Genomic DNA, 17,180 nt, shown 5'->3' on the forward strand with positions numbered 1-17,180 from the left:
ATTCGGCATGAAACAAAAACGGAGTGAAGCCATATTCAACAAAAGTTGTCCCGACCTACTACTAAAACAAATGATAAGGAATTTATCAAAACAGGTACATGTAGATATGTTTTCAGAATCTTTTATAGATCGACCATACAAGATTTCCATAAAAGCGTATACATGAAATGATAAAACACATGGCAAATGTTGGAGAAGCTCCCAAACTAGCGCAGGTCGTAGATTTTACAACCATGGTGAAACACATGAGAACGAATACGGTGCTAACAAAGCAAGGCTCACAATCGAGACGAATCGGGGATTCGAACCCATTATCGTGGGGTCGTTGCACGGCTAAGGGACGCTACTCTGCAAAGCAAATCCTGTAACTTGATATTGGGAGAGTGTATTGATACTATACTAGTACATGTACATGTTTATTGTTTTCATCAATCAACTTATTAGTATGATGGAAGCATATGGTGGACAAGGTATATATATATATATATACATCTCCTGATGCAAATAATCTATTTGCTCTCGTGTTTGCTGCTGATGTTTCTGCAGTCGCTGATACTACATTACAGTTACAAAAAAATCATTGGTTTGGAAAAAAATGTGAATTAACTAGTATGAAAGAAAATTTGAAAAAGACTAAGGTTTTGGTGTTTCGCAACAGCGGCCTACTGCGACACTATGAGACTTGGTCTCTTCACGGTCAGAAGCTTGAGGTGTCGTCATTTTATAGATATTTATGTATAGTATTTACACCCAGACTAGTTTGGACTAAAGCACAGTCCTGCCTTGCATCACAAGCAAATAATGCCATAATGGCAATATACAGATATCAAAAGAGAGTAGGTAATATTAATTGTAATGATCTTTTCAGTATTTTTGATGCAATGGTTACACCAATATTGTGCTATGGGTCAGAAATCTTGGGAACAACATATTGAAAAAACTACTGAAACTGTTCAGATAAGAATGTGCAAATATTTCCTGAAAGTACATGCAATAGTAAGGTACTGGGTGAATGTGGTAGAGCTCCACTTAAGCTTACATACATGTCACGGGCAGTTAAGTGCTGGTGTAGACTAATCACTCAAGATAGAAATAGGCTATCTCATCAGTGTTTTTTTAATGGTAAAGTCTCTTGATGATGCTGGCAGTCACATGGGCTACACATATCAAACATATTCTATTTCAATTTGGGTTTGGTTTTGTATGGAATCGCCAGGATGTTGGAAATATTAACATTTTTATCAGATTATTTAAAATAAGACTTCTTGATAATATTAAAGAAAACTTGTATTCTACACTACACTCTTCTCATAAATGTGCTAAGTATGTGTTATAGAAGACACTTTTACATGTGGAAACATACTTATGCATTGCTATTCCTTTACATTTGAGAATCTGTTTCACGAGATTTAGATGTGGCAGTTTTAGACTCCTGACAGAAACAGGAAGATACACTAATATACCATACCATTTAAGACTGTAGGCTAAATGACAAAATGTTCTTAGAAGACGAGATTCATGTTTTACTTGTTCGTAATGCATATACCTATGTTAGAAAAAAGCATATTAGTAAATACGTCAGAAATGACAGTGCAGTAAACACATTCATAAATATTATGAACACCCAAAATACACAATATATGTGTGTGTGTGTGTGTGTGTGTGTGTGTGTGTGTGTGTGTGTGTGTGTGTGTGTGTGTGTGTGTCTGTGTCTGTGTCTGTGTCTGTGTGTGTGTGTGTCTGTGGATGTAAAATAGCGCTAAGAAATGAAACCTTTATATGTGTGTATTTTGGGCCACTGACCTCTATACTGAATAAAATTGTCTATTGTCTATTGTCTACACGTACGTGTATACACTTCCCATTAGGACGACTGAGTTATAGCGCTGTTCTTGACACCACGACGAGTCACCACTACGAGTCACCTTAACGTGGAAGAAAATTTCTAAGTGAAGAAGGTCGAAGTAAGGTGCTGCAGGACCAAGGATCATAATTGGATCGAATCCGGGACTTTAACCTACGACGCAGCGCATCCTATCGTGGGACGTTGATCAGCCAAGCGAAGTGTTGATAAAAAACATTGGGCGTCCTTTGCTCCTCCTTAAAGACAATGTATGTCTGTCGTATTTTGCCGCAATCAGCAATATTCCAGCTATAAAACGAACGCCTTCACATAATCGAGTATAGGCCAGGCAAACTCTTGATTACTCCGTCTGTAATCTGCCTCCTTATTGACTGAGATACAATAACCTGTTATAAAGGACGACAGCAAGTCTGCCCCAAACCAGACAACCTCCGAATGAATCGCTAATTTACTGGTAACAGTGTGAGCTGTCAAATGTTCGGCAAAGTCAAATTATATCTTATTTGGTAATCTGGTTTCGTTATGGGATCTACTATTTGCATGTTTTTCCAGTAATAAAATACACCTGGTTGATTTCTCTCTATTTGATATTGATTAACTTGAGTCCACCTTCTACATACTCAAAACTGTGACACTCATTCACGGCATTCAACAGTAACACATCCTTACCTTATACGTCTGTCCACCTTCCCCAATATGTCTGTCCATCTCCCTAATTCACTATGTCTTTCCCCCTTCCTCACCCATTAGGTCTGTCTATCTTCCTTACCCGATATGTCTGTCCACCTTCCTAATCCAAAATGTTGTCCACCTTCCCAATCCAATATGTTTGTCAACTTTCCTAAATCAATATGTCTGTCCACCTCCCTAACCCAATATGTCTGTCCACCTTCCTAACCCAATATGTCTGCCTACCTTCCTAACCCAATATGTCTGTCCACCTCCTTAACCCAATATGTGTGTCCACCTCCCTAACCCAATATGTCTGCCTACCTTCCTAACCCAATATGTCTGTCCACCTCCTTAACCCAATATGTCTGTCCACCTCCCTAACCCAATATGTCTGTCTGCCTTCCAAACCCAATATGTCTGTCCACCTTCCTCATCCAAGACGTCTATCCACCTTCCTCACGCAATGAATGTCCACCTTCCTCACGCAATGAATGTCCACCTTCCTCACGAAACGAATGTCCACCTTACTCACACAATGAATGTTCACCTTCCTCATACAATGATTGTCCAACTTCCTCACCCAATGAATGTCCACCTTCCTCACGCAATGAATGTCCACCTTCCTCGCGCAATGAATGTCCACCTTCCACACGCAATGAATGTCCACCTTTCTCACCCAATGAATGTCGACCGTCCTCACCCAATGAATGTCCACCTTCCTCACTCAATGAATGTCCACCTTCCTCACACAATGAATGTCCACCTTCCTCACACAATGAATGTTCACCTTCCTCACACAATGAATGTCCACCTTCCTCACGCAATGAATGTCCACCTTCCTCACCCAATGAATGTCGACCGTCCTCATCCAATGAATGTCCACCTTCCTCACGCAATGAATGTCCACCTTCCTCGCGCAATGAATGTCCACCTTCCACACGCAATGAATGTCCACCTTTCTCACCCAATGAATGTCGACCGTCCTCACCCAATGAATGTCCACCTTCCTCACTCAATGAATGTCCACCTTCCTCACACAATGAATGTCCACCTTCCTCACCCAATGAATGTCGACCGTCCTCACCCAATGAATGTCCACCTTCCTCACACAATGAATGTCCACCTTCCTCACACAATGAATGTCCACCTTCCTCACACAATGAATGTCCACCTTCCTCACACAATGAATGTCCACCTTCCTCGCGCAATGAATGTCCACCTCCCTCACACAATGAATGTCCACCTTCCTCACACAATGAATGTCCACCTTCCTCGCGCAATGAATGTCCACCTTCCTCACACAATGAATGTCCACCTCCCTCACACAATGAATGTCCACCTCCCTCACACAATGAATGTCCACCTTCCTCGCGCAATGAATGTCCACCTTCCTCACCTAATCTGTCTGCCCACCTTCTACACAGACTTACCATGACACTCCCCGGCATTCCGAAGTAATGCAGTTTGCAAGTCTCAGAGAGCTTTTTTCCTCATTCAATGATTATGAAGCATAACGAAGTGGAACAAGTGGTACATAGGCTGTATATTAATCCTTTAACGCTTCAGCATGCTTAACACAAAAATATCCATATTTGTTCAACATTTGTAGAGAGTCTCACCAAGACGAGGACATAATGTTTACAGTATTTGAATGGTGATATTGATTATGATAACGACATATGTATATGTGGTAGATTCTAGCATTTATCTGGTATGTAGTTTATATCGTTTCTGGTGTGTAAAGAGGAAATATATGTGTTATATCCAAGACACACAATATGCATTTCTAAAGACTTACCACTTGCGATCTAAGCTTCTTGCGACAATATCTAAAAAAAACTCATTTAACTACAGCCATCGTTGGTTGGCATGCACAATCATTTGTTTCGGCAACATTAGGTGCCACCCTGTGTGACAGAGTTAAGACGGATAAACTTCCTGACATACCAGCAGAGGTACCAATTAACGTTTGTAATCGCATTGTCACTATAATGTATCTTTCTATATGTTATCTGAACTCATGCACATACATAGCACAGATGAAAAACAACATATTAACTACACCAGTTATATACAAAAATAACACCGAGTTCAAAAATGAGTTAATGTGTTTCTCATACTCCTTCACGTGCATGTGTCGACGATATGTGAAAACAATCCCTTTGCCTTTTTGGACAATAAAACATGGGTAAATAAACAAGAACTTGACATTCTAGATATGTGATTTTATGACATAAAATACCGTTAGTCCAGCATAAAAGCCAGGAATCCGGATGACGTTCATGATCTTCTATAGCCTTCCGGGCGGTCGGGCAGCCTAGTGCTTAAAGCGTTCGCTCGTCACGCAGAAGACCCGGGTGTCCCCCGCCGTGATATTGCTGGAATATTGCTAAAAGCGGCGTTAAATCATATTCACTCACTCACTCACTCACTCACTCACTCACTCACTCACTCTATAGCCTTCCACGCAAGAATTGCCTCAACTATTAATCATTAGGACGCTTTCAGACACTCATTCTCAACGTCACGTATTACTGTGTAAAATGTCTGTTGAGAAATACAGGACGAATGTCTGTATATTTTTAGACTTCCACTGAACTTCTAGAGATTCGTGATATCATGCTTTCTCTGAGGAACGTATATATTTGTTGGACACACACTTATGTTTGAAACATTGTATATGTCTTACCGCCCTGGAAAGTTGGCAGAAACAGAATGTTGACAGAAACTACATTTGCCACCCATTATACAAGCAAAGGTGAGGCTTACAATACTAGCGATAGCTTTACACACACACACGCACGCACGCATGCACGGTCGCACACTCGCACACTCGCACGCATACATAGGAAAAGAAAATGGCTTGACGATCATGATTCGATATAGTGAATGGGTGAATATGGTTTTATGCCGCTTTAGAAATACACCGGCAATATCACGGTGGGGAACACCAGAAATTGACTTTATACATTGTACCAATGTGTGGAATCGAACCCGGGTCTTTGGATTGCCGAGCACACGCTCTAACCACTAGGCCTCTTCTTCGTTATAACAAGTCATGATCCAAATAGCTTTTTGACAGATTAGCAATAAGAGATTGCTCTTTCAATGTTAATGCTCATTGACATCACCATAGCGACTAATATAAGAACTTGGTGTCTTACTCCGTACAGACTGCTGTGCCCGTTGACGACGTCCTTTGTCATTACAGTACTCTGAGGGTGCTAAACTCGGAGAAATGTCTACCTACTCCCTCAGCCACCCACATGTCTCCAACATGAATACTGTCAATTGACACAATACGAAGGACCTGTTATTTCAGACACTGAGTGAAGGTGCCGTGTATTCCTAATGAGGGTTTGTTAGGCCATGCCATACACGCAAGCTAACAATGATGAGGAAAGCGGTGTGTATGCGTAACTTTGAGTTAAATGTCAGTAGGCCTCTGATGGGGTGCAGACAAACTAGTTCCATTTCATACAAACGTCCTACAGGCTTTATGTTTTTTACTCGATTTTAAACTCGCACGTTAAATTGGTGACCTAAAGACGTTATTCAGAAGATCGGGCAATCGCCGTGAGCGTTAATTCCTCACGATCTAAGAGCTATCCCAAGCAGTGCACATCTTTAACAAGCTACGAGAGCTGAGGAATTAGCGATATGGCGACAAAGTCTAAACCAGACGACTCTTAAAGCGGGAAAAAACAAATTACTGCTCCTGCGTTTTTTGACAATTGTCTCCCTTGAGGGTGTTCGTGCGTTCTCAGCAAATTAATTACATAACTAGGAAAAAAGTCATCACAATGGCGGCCTAGGAATAAATGATAAGACTTGAAAACATGAGCTTGAATCTGTAACGAGATGACGGGGGTTGTGTGTAGCTTTGTTAGAGAGAGCGTGTAGGTCAATTACAGGCCAGTCGTTGAGCTCTATGTGATACGGTGCAGTTCTTTTGACTCTTGGTTTTGGCCCCCGTGCACTTTATTACGGCCTTTTAAATGCCACGTGTCTCTTCCAGTGCATTTGAACAAAGGTTGATATTTGTTTTACACCAGTCGAATGGATGATAAATTGGCTTAGCTACCTTTTGTTGCCTCCCAACAATTAACTACTGCCAATTTGTTGTGTAAGAGTTAGTAGACATCCTTATCACCTTTAAAGTCTGCTTGTCACGCACACCTTTTTATATACTCCTTAATTACATTTTAGTTTGGGAACCCCATTTTATTACTGACACTGTGATGGTAAAGCGTAGATGTTGCCATTCCCTGATAGTTTATCATCCCTCATTTACTCACAGTAAATAGTACAATTTGGTGTCCTTCAGTTTGATCGGCCATAAATAAGAAAAAATAATCTAGTCACAGGCACTGATTCAATGTCTTACTATGTCCCATATGCAACATTTAGACCTTTACGTAAAATGCGCACTGTCTCTGTACATTCCCGCGTATGTCATGGACACCTGGTGTTACAGTAACCATGGATAGTTTTGTTAATATGTGCATATAAAAGCTGGTTGGCTTACAAGATCATATCACTTTCAGTAGCAGATGCAACGGACGTAGATAAGCCGAGCTGCGATTTGCCCATTGCCATCTTCTCTGAAAATCAAATAAGACTCTAACCGGTTGCAGTGTCAATTTCCAATTCCAGGTAATATATCGCCGCGTCCATCAACAACAACTGAAGTATAAGAAACATAGAGTGCTGACGATCTACAGCCGCCGCACTGTTCTTCCATGTTCATCATTCCCGACGTACAGCCTGCTGTTATTCCTGATGTCTCAATCCCACTGCTGTTCATATCAAAAGACTATATAGTCTGAGTGATATTCATTTGAAAAAGAACATGCACCCGCGTTCTGCGATGTCGGGATACAAATGAAGAATTCTTTTCAAATTTCTTACAACATCCTGAATATTTTCCTTTAAGCCTGCCAGCCACGCATATAGGTTTTTTTGTTCTCTGTAACAGTACTTCGGTTATATCACGGCCGCATCAACGTATTGATGGATGGAAGCTAAAAGTGTTACACGTCTTGTCCCACTTTAGAGGAACCCATAAGTAAGGTTATGGTGCTGACAAGCCAAGGTTTATTATATGCAGGAAATCTGTGACTCGAACTGGGGATAGTGGGACGTGACACTGAAAGAACCCATTAGAGGTATCATCAAGGTCATCTGCGCTGCAAACACAGGGACACGGTATAGAATGTTCTTCCCTTATTCGTTCCAGCAATTAAAATATCCTTAGAAAATCATAGTAGTATTCACAAGAGTGAATTAAGGGACACTTCCTTTCATGTAAATGAAGGGTAAGTCAACATTGTGTACTCATACAAAAATATACATGTTACGAAGGCATGACTCGTTGTTTCTATTCCACATGCGATTCTTCCTTTGTATAAAAAAGTAGGTGACGTGCAAGATCAAAGAGCAACAGGACGACATCCTTCAACGTTATCTTTTTGAAGTAACCAGCAAATAATGATTTTAGCTCCCACCCTCTGGCTGACGGTAGAATACAATCTTATTTAATAACATGATTGTCTCAGAAATAGAGGAGTTTTTTTTCATGATTTGACGAGTGATATATAACATAAGCGAGAAGATGTGTAATGTGTATTTCAAATTGTATTTGATGCACAGAAATCCTTCTCCATCCCTCCGGTATTACCAGATTACATACCCGCCCAAATAACTGTTCTCAAGACTCGTGTAATGTTGCTTTTCAGATGCAATGGATACAAGGGTCAGCCCAACCCTAATGCCCATGAGTACAAGGGTTGATTTCGGTAGAAGTTAAGGGCTCTCGCTACTTTGTCCCTCATTCCCTATACACGATAGTTAGCAGTGGGATCACATGCGGTCACGATGTGTAGCTTCTTCCGAAAGAACCGGAATGAGTCAATCTGCCCCCTCTGTCGGTTCTCGATTTTTAGATTAACGTAAGATTGGTTTTGAGTTCAAATCGTGTAAGGACTTCCATTTTATGTTTGTCTGCACGAGATACGTCGAAGTTGCTGAAACACTAGCCCATTTGCCTGCGGCTCCTCCGTGCATCTCTCCACAAATTGACAGACCGTCTAGATTAGCTTAATCATTCTCCAACGCTACTACTGACATTAAGCTCTAAGCTTATTTTGTTCGGTGATATCATCTTCATTTAGAAATTAACAAGTTTTGTTTTGCATACCCGAAGACATAAAAGGATTGGATTTCATCATTCCAAGAATACGTAGGAAATGCGGCAGTTGAAGGTTCAGTATATGCCTATGGTAGACATAGGTCGTTACTGATACTTGGTGCGACTTCTAATCACATTAATGAAATGAGGAGCAATCAGGTTAATCTTATCTAATTCTTGGTAAATGTGAACGATGTAATCTACAGCAGGTTTTATAACTGGAGCAAGCCATTCAACGATCCTTCTAATACCAAACTCATCCCAGTTGCGGTGAAGCTGCAATAAAGTACATTGCATTTACTGTGCAGCCAGTTTGAGTTTAGCTGCTGTAAATAGCAGTATAACCTCTACATATGTTAATGATGCATGAAAAAGGCAGAGAAAATATTGACAGAATGTACTCAGAGGAAACGGCATTTCAACGAACTTTAGTTGAGCAAGGAAAAATCTTTGTTAATCCCTTGGATCGTGTGTTAGGTGCTCTTGTAAATACATCGTATTTTGTAGTAAGTTTCCTCGACTTCTGTTACATACAACTAACATGCTAATTTGCTGCCTCGCCTGCAATTAACACAGTGTTTAATGTTTAGATTTCTTCTCTGACTCGGTCCGTTAGAATTACAGAAGTCCTTGCTTTCAAAACGTTAACACCCGGAATTCCACATTGATGAATGACAGGAATGTCGCTGAATACAGCCCTGTGGACACTGTCTAGAACTGTCTGGATAATGTACAACCACTCAACCCTTGTCACACTCTCCTTTTAACTTGCCTGTACTTATAACACGAGTGCTCCAAAAAGGTTTCATTGTTTAGAGCTTTGAATCCTACGGTCATGCCTTAGCCACCAATGCTGCTTTTAATTTAAAGTCACTCCATCTCATGTTGTCCACAAAGAGTCGAGTCTAGCTTTGATTCTGCAATCTGTATACACTGACTTCGTGGAGTGCGCTGAAAATATAAAATTATGTGTGCGTTTGGTTCCAGACAGTTCTGTCAAAACTGACAATAAATCATACAAAGTGGACAATCGAGGTTTCAAAAGTAAATACAGTCGAATCTCGTTATCTTGAACCCCGTTATCTCGAATGTACATATATCTCGAACCTAGTGTCAGGTCCCAGCCACCTGGGACTACATATGCCACACGTCTGTCAATAACGCAGACATTATTTCACAGATTTTATCGTGACAAACAGCTCCTGTGTATGACTGTATCCTTACAGTAACATCTCAACACCTACAATCGGGTACGCACAGTGAACTTAATTTGGGAATCGAAATCAAGTTTTCAGCGCGACGAAAACGTCAAACACTATGTCTCAGCACTGCCAAACAGCTTCCGAAGGCCGAAGAGTGAAAGCCATTGAATGTAAATGGCATCATGAATCCCATTATGAGATAGTACCCATAAAACATTCGCGCTGATCTAAGGTTTGAATCCTATTCTTCTCATATGTAATCTAACGTCAGATGCCACTGACAGATGCCAGCTAGACTGGGAAAACATTGATCTTACTCCTAATGAGAACCAAAAACCGAGGCAATCGTCACCGCACGCCATGTGTCCTTCCTCGGCACAAGGTCGAAACGTGACGTATGTACTTCCTATCAAATGTCACGTGATGATGGTGGAGCGTTCAATGTCTATTTATGTCAAGGGGATTGTCCAGTATGAACAAACATGTCTTCCCCTCGTGATGACCCGAGGGCATCTAAACCGATCTCCCGGTGTGCGTTCAGACTGACCAGACACTGCCTTGCTTGCTTAACCCAATTTCGTCTAAGGTTGTCAAATCAGAACGTAATTAGTAGGTAATTACATCTAGTCCACTTGTCCCTCGTGGGCACTCTCAACATCCCTTTTTTTACCGATTGTCCTGCAGTCTATTTACATCTTAACCTCTCGGTCAAGTGATCTCGACTCGACATCACTGACACCCAATAATCAAATAAATTGCCTTCCCCTATTTCACTGTATCCTTGGTGCAAGTCTCGCGAGATTCCGTTGGTTCTCAGAGCATCACCACGTGTTGAAGCGTATCACTGTACGAGATAATCCAAGTTAAGAGGGGTGTGTTTCACCTGAATCTATGGGGGAGACGGTGGCAGGTAAACAGGTAAAGAGGGAGTGCACCAAAAGCCTTGACACCTGTCTGACATTGACATGATACAGTCTGTATTCATTAACGTATTGGGAAACACATGTTGCATTCCACAGGTGCAGACGGGATTGTGTTTCAGCAGTGATGTCAATTAAAGTTTGATACAAAAGCAAAAACAGTTTTCTCGTATTATCTGGACAAATGGATTGCTTGTTGTCCCTTTCATCTTCAACCCTCCAAATCTGTTTAAAGCTATCTTAATAGTCTCACTCGCACCGGGGATTTGGTGTGAAGATTATAAGAGAAGCATGGCATTTAACATTGTTGTTTAAAGGTTATAGCAATATATGGATGCACTTAGACGTGTGAAATTATTTGACAAGATAACAGTGGCTTTTGTAAGTAGGGACAATGTTTTGATTTGGGTATTCTTATCACGCAGAAAAGCTTAAATGGTGTATATTTCAAATATCCGAGGTAAAGCTGGTGCAAACACTTTATGTTGTTTGCCATTGAACATCTTCTGCAGCACGCTATTAAGACCTGTTGAATTTGGGATTGGGCTCTTTGGGGTTTTAGCATAAATGTCTTCCATCTCAAGAGCATAACCCGTAGAATTATTTTAGTCTTCAACAGCTCATCAAAGTGAAAGACTTAACAAAACGTAAGATTTCTAAATGATGGACACAGTTGGAACTGGGCATATAAACTCATCCAGAAGCTTTTGGATTTGTTTGAGTTTGTCGATTTTAATACCCCAAGACGGATTTGAAGCATTGTGATCATTGAGAAACATTGATAATATACTGAACAACACAGGTTCCTGTGACATTGAATAAGATTTAATGCAAAGTTAGGTTTTAGACAAAATCTGAAACAATTTCGGTTTGCAACAGATAAAAGACTCCTGTAAGTGTTCAAATGGTTTAATTTGCCATACTAACTTTAGAATATGCGTGATTTCTAAAAAAAACATGCCAAAATGTCAATTTACAAATCAATAGCGTGTGTGTCCACCTCTGGTTGCGATGCAAGTAACACGTCTCCGTCCCATGGAATGGACTAGGCGTCGCACAAAGTCCTGTGGGATACCTGTCCATATCTGCTGGAGAATGTTTCGAAGTTCCTGGAGTGTCTGTGGAACACGTGGTTGACGTCGAAGGCGCCGATCCATCTCATCCCACATGTGCTCGATTGGTTAGAGATCAGGGGAGCGACTCGGTCAGGGGATGCCTTTCACGTTGTTTTGTTGATGAGAATCCTGAACAAGTCCGGGCGTTAGAATAAAAACGGTAGAACAATAGGGCCGATGATCTCGTCGCGGTAGCGCTGTCCATTGAGATTTCCCTCTACCACTATCAAACCCGTCCTCTGTCTTGCTGTAATCCCACCCCATACCATAACGCTGCCACCCCCGAACCGATCTTCTTCCATGGCACAATGATTGACGTAACGTTCACCTCGACGTCAGTACACTCGAATCCGTCCATCGCTGTGGCTGAGGTGAAAACGAGACTTGTCAGTGAATAGAACTTGTCCCCACTGCATGGCCGTCCAGCGTAGACGCTGTCTGCACCACTATAGACGTGATTGACGGTGGTTTCCTGTCAAAATGGGACGTCTGGCGGGTCTTCTGGCGACAAACCCTGCACATCTGAGGCGACGACGTACGGTTTGTGAAGATATTCGTCGAAGGCCAGGGATCCGTCTTGCAGTCACTGTTGCTGGCTGGAATCGATTTCGTAGGTGTGTTGTTCGAATCCAGTTGTCTTGTCGATTATTGGTTACGCGTGGACTGCCACTCCGAGGATGGTCTCTGCCTGCATTCGTCTGTTGCCAACGTTGCCATAAACACCAAATGGTGTTTCTGTGGACGTTAAACTGTCTTGCAACATCACGTTGACTCGATCCTGCTTCATGCATTCCAATGGCTCGCAGACGCTCATTTTTGGACAGGCGTGGCATTCGTAATGTTGAATAATTGCGTAATTATGTTGTTTTCCTGAGTGGTTGTTGTCAGCACGATGCTAAACAGTGCATATGGAATCCCGTTAACGCACATGTTTTTATACCCATTCTTGGGTAGTAAAATGCATTGGGCTTGCATAAAAGTAAACTTTTGCATGGAATGCATGCCTTTCTAAAGCAGTTGCGTTTTTGTGACTTGATTCCATACATGTACTACAATATTGAAAACCAAGCTGTACTTGAAAAATACACTAAAATATTGGTGTTACAGGAACTTTTGTTTTTGAGTATATGAGCAGATTGTATCGGGAAGGTTAGTCAGCGATTAATTTATGATTTTGGTCACATTATTGCTGAATCCACTGAATGTTGGGGGGAATAAACGAAACCGTGCATGTCAAGAAGCTTGTAATCAACTGATCTTGATGTCATATTGCAGCATGCGTGCGGATATCAGATGAAAACACACAGAAGGGTAACTGGAAATATAATACAAAGTGACTGCTATCCAAAGCAATTTCATTTCCTAAATTCAGCATTCAGACCTTTTTCACAAGAATCACAAATAAAGATTTTTGAGGAATCGAACTTGAGCTGTATAATGCTTTACTTACAAATGAGGCGACTATACTTGTCGTAAGAGGCGACTAACGGGATCAGCTGGTCAGGCGCGCTGACTTGGTTGATGCATGCCATCGATCCCAACTGCGTGGATCGATGCTCTTGATATTAATCACTTGATTGCCTGGTCCAGACTCGATTATATACAGACCGCCGTCATATTAGCTGGAATATTGCTGAGTGCGGCGTTAAACAACAAACCAACCAACCAACTTACAAATGACCAATCTCTCCGTATCGTGTTAAGTACATAGTCCTCCCATCCATCCGTTTAAAGAGATGCTTGTGACATTTCAAATAATCACCAGGCATGCCTAGAACCATGAATGGACTGCATTACAGGCCTAATCACTCCACTGCAGCTACAGATAATCGTTTGCCAACATGCAGACTCCATGAACATGTCTACTTACCATGTATAAGTCAGTGTTCCAGACACAGTCGGTGTGTGGCCAGTAAATCATGGTGGCCAATGAGGAAAAGACGACAAATTGCGTCACCAGATGCGTTAAATCGATGTTTATCCGAAGTCGACATACACCACAGGCATGGTTCTGTGTACCAGATATGAGTGAGTGAATAGTGTTAACGCCGCATTCAGCGACAGTCAACTGATGTCAAGGCTGCATGTATCTATATGGACCAGATAAACCAGTTACACAAAGCATGTGTCCACGTCAAAAGGACTTGTTGGGACGCAATCAGCAAGGTCTCCGAACATGACATTAACGATCGTCTTCAGAGCAAAAGAATGACTTCTGCTACAACTGCTATACAATCGTCTTTCACAAATAATGAATTAACCAACTGCATTTGAAATAACAGGCATGGTGTCGCAAATGTGTAGAATGTTTTTAATGAACGATAAGTAAAAATAATTATGTGCCACATTTACACACCTTATTAAAATCAGTTGTTTGATCTGCCACGACAGAAGATATAGATATATCATCTACACTATCCCTTACGTTCGTCATCATCACTACGCTGTAATTTGCAATAGAAAAATAATCAATAACGAAAATAGTTGTCATTTAGCAAGTTATATGTATCAGGTGTCCCGTCTCTTGTATAGACGTTGAGTGAAGAATAGGGGTCAACAGAATTCTTGCCAAGTCCAAATTATGTTACGATATGCCTACGGTTGATGAGACATTGGTACATTGTGTGAAGACCAATTCTGGTGTCCCCAGCCGTGATATTTCTGGAATATTGCTAAAAAACGGCGTTTTTACCATACTCACTCACTCACCAATGAGACAGACAATGTCTTTACATTACAAGAATGGGTTGCAAGGAACCAATTCGTACCCGGAACCTTCATGATATATTAAACAATGTACACCTATAGTTATATAGCACCAATGCTGCGAGCTGCTGCACTTCCCAGCAATATATACATATATATAAGTGGTTTCCAAATTGAAATGAAAAGGTTTACCTAGAAATCTGCACGCACAGAACTTAATTGTGAAATAATTAAATGACCACACCAGACCAACGAATAATGAATAAACTATGTTGAAACAAAGTGTTAGGTTTACAATTAAAACAGGCAACCCAAAGGGTCAAATGAGTGGCAGCAGCAATAAGACACAGCCCCGTAACTTCACTTATGAACGTCCACATTTGTCACTTTCGAATATCCGTTGAATCCAGAACACCGCTGGAAGCTGACCGGAATGTGGTGTTCACTCTCCACTTGGCAATTAGATAAAACATACGTCATGTATGCCTCTTGTTCTACACATATATAATCTTCATAATTTGTTAAATATTGATTTTAACGAGAGAGGCTGTCGCTATACTTAAAATGTAACATATAACTTTTTAAAAGTTGCCATGCAAAGGAATGAGTATATTAATGTCACCAGCTTATACTGTATTACATGTTAATCGAAAAACAAAAACAACTTCAGAAATATCTAGTTCTGAAACACGACTACATCACACTTGGGGAGTCCGGTTCAGAATTTAATGGATCAGGTGGATAGGCTTACTGACTTGGTTGATATCATGCCAACGTTTCCCGACGTCGTGAAACGTTGCTCATAATATCAATAACTGTTTGGTTCTGGTCCAGTCTCAGTTATATATAGGTCGCCGTTACATGACTTGAATATTCGTGAAGGTTTAACAACAAACACACACTGACACAAATCTGCTTAATTTTGTTCAGTTCAAATGACATGAGCTCATATAAAAATGTTGGATTCCGTAATAATGTTAATTTTGGGGTATATCATGAGTACGTTTAAATCCACTCCACACTCCAATCCTTCTCGTAACGAACCCACCGATTGTATCCATCAAGAGGGTTTGGTAGGGTCTCTGCAGGTTTCAATCTGGTCATCTAAACGACTTCTTTATCCAACTCGATTTATTGTTATACTTCAATCTGGAGATGTGTGGTTGCGTAATGAGATAGAGACAATGCTTCTGTTTTGCTGGAGAGTATTACATGTTTAGGCTGTGTACGAATGGGCAGTAACCCACAGAGAGGCCTATCATCATTAAAGATGGCCTCCCTGGGATTCTGGAGCAAATTAAGGACCCAATAGTCTTTACTTGCCGTAACTGTGTGAGTTTGGTGGAATACAAGCGACAAAGATATTTACATATTAATCATAGGAAATCTTTTCTGAAAGCAGTCTGTTGCGCGGTTTCAACTATACCAGAAGCATGTGTTTATGAATTAATTTCAATTTATTAATATACTAGGTGTTCGAGAAAAGGTAAGCGTGTCCCACTCTTCCGGTCGTTAAAATAAGTCAAGCGTTCATCTGAACAAACACAGGAACATAGGGAGCAAATAGAAAAATAGGGAATTGCGTCAAGTTCACATGTCTACTTTTTGAATAATGTAACTTTGATCGAGTAAATTTTGAGCAAGAATCGTATGATGCTATTTGAAATCTTTTTTGAAATGTAGACACCAAAGGCTGGAGCTGTTGGAATCATGCTTGGCATTAAGATAACATTAACTACTGGAAACTTGAGGTCATCCCTCTTGTGAAACGTTTTTGTAGGCCATTGTGGGTTTATTTTCTCGTTAGGGTGGTTCAATCATTTGAAGGGAATTAGTTATGGACAAGCAATGAACGATATCAGACCAATGATGTACCTGAAGCTTAAGTGAAACTTCACGGCCAAATTCCCGTTTTTTTTATTTTGAATGGAGTTTTACCTTAAGTTCGTCGTGTTGAAAAGAACAAGTGTTTCGACAGAATTAAATTCTTTCTTTTCTTAGATCCTTAAATCCTTTGTGTTTTTGAGAATCCACATGACATTAACTCCATTTCTCTCAAATACTTTTTGTAACTATAAGGCCCATCTTGATTGCATTAAGTATTATGATTAATCTTTGGTGGTGGAGTTCCGAGCTGAACGCTCGCAATAAAGTTAAAGCCACAAATACTTATGCTGTACCGGTTTCATATTCTTTTGGTGTTGTTGACTGGACGAAACAAGAAATTCAGGGTATTGACACCCTCACACGAATAATCATGTCAGACAATAGATCCCACCACCCTCAATCGCTTATATTTACCAATAATTATCATTTTTATTTTTTTACACATTTATTAGTCTGATGATCCTCTTGTGGAGCATGTCAAGACTCAGGATGGCCATTCCACAGTTTCCTTAAACGAGCCAAGTATGTGGGACATAATCTCATTGTCAGTGTTGTTTTGTTGATGGTTAGAAATGAGTGTCAACCAAGCGAAGTACCATATCAAATCGGCCCAGACTCAGTTTG

The sequence above is a fragment of the Haliotis rufescens genome, unplaced genomic scaffold (genome assembly GCF_023055435.1).
Source record: "Haliotis rufescens isolate VD_foot unplaced genomic scaffold, xgHalRufe1.0.p SCAF_1, whole genome shotgun sequence".
Lineage (NCBI taxonomy): Eukaryota > Metazoa > Mollusca > Gastropoda > Lepetellida > Haliotidae > Haliotis > Haliotis rufescens.